Below are 2,950 nucleotides of genomic sequence, written 5' to 3' on the forward strand. Positions count from 1 at the left end.
ATATATATGGTGCTGAAACCCATTCATGTATCAAATTTAATGTGTGTGTGTGATGTCTCATATAGTTGGTTGTTAAGCATTGTGAAAGCAAGAACCCATGGAGAATAAGTAGCTACCTCACTTGACCATTGTGTCAGTAATGATGGCCACAAAGAATGCTATTCTGGGTGGAATCTTTTGGAGTACCCTGGAACACTTACAGGAAGAAAATTCATCAGCTTAGATTAAGCTCTCAGCTCTAGGCTCAGAGGATGAGGGAGCTTTTAACCTAGAGAGCTTTAAAAATAGCCTCTTCTCATAGCCACAATGTCAGTCCTACCAAAGAAGAAACACAAACTTTATCTGAATTCACAGCCCTTCTATGCTTCTCTTGGGGATGTCAATGTCAATCTAAGATGTTGATTGAGGAGGAAAGGGATGTTAAGATATGGAAACGGGGGCTGGGGTTAACAGCACTTACTATTCTTGCAGAGGACCCAGGTTTGGTTCCCAGCATCCGTGTGGTGGATTACAACTACCTCTGGGTCTAAGGGATCTGATTTCCTCTGCTGGCTTTTTTGGGCACTAGGCACTCACATGGTGTACGTACATACATTTGGGAAAAAACATTCATACCCATATGGAACAGGGCCACCTGACAGGCTCGGATGGAAGTCCAGCATCTTGGATCGCTGAGTCCATCAGTTTCCCTTGGGTGGAGGCAGATGACATTTCTGTGTTCTAGCCTTTCTCAAATTTGAAAACTGTAATAATCTTACTTGGGACAATTGCCTCGCAAGAGAATGTGGAGCATCTTCAAGAGACATTCCAGCTTCCGCGTGTCCCCAGATCCACATAGCTACATAACTAAAGAGACTAACAGAAGCCGGACGTGGGAGGGAGGAGCTGGCACTGTGATGGTTGCAGGACCAGAGCTGAAGATGCAGGGTGCTGATACTCACCACCTCCTCATCGAACTCACCTTCTTAGAAGCCATAGGAGTCTTGGGGAAGGACCATGAGCAGTTGTAAGCTGAACTCTAACCTCTGCCACGTTTGCTAGAACAAAGTAATATTTTGCTGGCTTTGCCTATGGACACGAGAACACTTTTTTCCCTGCTTTCCCAAATGCAAGCAACCATCTTTTGCTAGTTAGAACTAATGGTCTATTTCCAGTCTTGCTTCAGAGCAACATTAGCTGTCCTGTCTTGTTCTAACACAGTTCAGAAAAGCCTTGCGCATTTAAACATTCTATTTACCATTACAGCAGACCACGGCTTCCATTTGTTCATTAGACCTGACTAGGAGAAAGTGGCAAGCTCTTGACCAATATCCTATTTTTATGTATAAAAATGCTTCGCCTGCATGTATATATACCACATGCATGCCTTTGGCAGTCAAATGAGGGCGTTGGATCTCTTGGAAGTAGAACCACCAAAAATCATGAGCTCCTTGTGTATACTGGGAATTGAACCCAGGTCTTCTGCAAAACCGTAAGTGTTCTTAACCTCTGACCCATCCTTCCAGTCCAGGTTCTTGACTGATATCTTAATAGCTGCCTCTGAGTCGAAGGGCAGGTGACAAATCCCGTGACAGTTTAGGAGTCGGTCTCCTCAGTGAAGTTTCTCCCCCCCCCAATATTGTTACTACATTTTATTTATTTGTTTGTTTGGGGGGTGTGTCTGTGTCTCTGTGTGTGTATCTACATGCACACACACACACACACACTCACACACACAATCATGAAGGTATGTGCCATCCTCGCACAGCCTGACTGTGGAAGTCAGAGGACAATTTTTAGTAATCGGTGGTCTCCTTCTACCCTGTGTGTCCCAGGAACCTAGGTCATCAGGCTTTGCAATACTGGGCCTTTACCCCCGAAACATCTCCCAGTTCCCTCAGGGAAATTTTTAGGCTTGACCCCCCCCCCCAGCTCCTAAAGGGTAAATGAGGTGACGTTTGGTTGCCTCTTTATGAGGCTCTGGGAGGCAACCCATTTGAATATGTCATTCTATGGTTTTCCTTTGCAACCTTCCAATGTGGGACAGGAAAGAGCAAGAGGAGTACCACCGTTGGTTTTTAAACCTGCTACACACAGGGCTGCAGGATGGCATTAACCTGTGCCCTGAGTGTCTGTGTCCGCTTGCTGTTCCTCACTCATTCTAGTCACTGAGTTGAGAGCCGATTGTAGCAGAAGCTGTCATGCCAGGTACCACATCCCTGCAGCCCACCTAGGAACTGCTCCCTTCCCCAGGTCTCTAGCTCATTGATTCTTTGCTTGGAGTCTTTCTCCTGGGTTGAGGAAACCTTGTTCAACATGTAAGCAGGCTTGGGATCTGTCATGTCTCTGGGGAAAACTTATCCAGTGTGGATGGGAAGTTTTTGGTCTCCATGTGAGACAGCTCAGAAGTGAGTTCTGCGTTTCCTAGTGACTCGCTGACCATAGCAACAGTAATCATCGTAGTAACTCTTTATCTTTTGCTGGCTTTCTTCCATCTCTGTTTGTCCACACCTTGAAGATGCTTTTTGGGGATCACCTCCCAGAGAAGTCACCTGAACAACCCCAAGCTTAGAGGTCTGTCTGTAGCACACTCTGCGGACATTGGCTCCTGTGGTTGTTTGAATGAGATTGGCTCCCAAAGACTCATATGTTTGAATACTCGGTTCCCAGTTGGCAGAACTGTTTGAGAAGGATTAGGCAGTGTGGACTTATTGGAGGAAGTGTGTCAGTGGGGGTGGGCTCTGAGATTTCAAAAGACTTGTTCCATTCCTAGTGTGCTCTTTTGCTTCTCATGTGTGGATCAAGATGTGAGCTCTCAGCAGCTGCTCTAGCTTCATGCCTGCCTGCCTGGCTGCTTGTGTGCCTGCCTGCTGCCAGGCTGCCCTCATGATGGTGATGAGCTTCTCTCCCTCCAGAACTATAAGCCCCAAATAGACTCTTCCTGCTACAAGTTGCCTTGGTGTTTTTCACA

The sequence above is a fragment of the Microtus ochrogaster genome, chromosome 19 (genome assembly GCF_000317375.1).
Source record: "Microtus ochrogaster isolate Prairie Vole_2 chromosome 19, MicOch1.0, whole genome shotgun sequence".
Lineage (NCBI taxonomy): Eukaryota > Metazoa > Chordata > Mammalia > Rodentia > Cricetidae > Microtus > Microtus ochrogaster.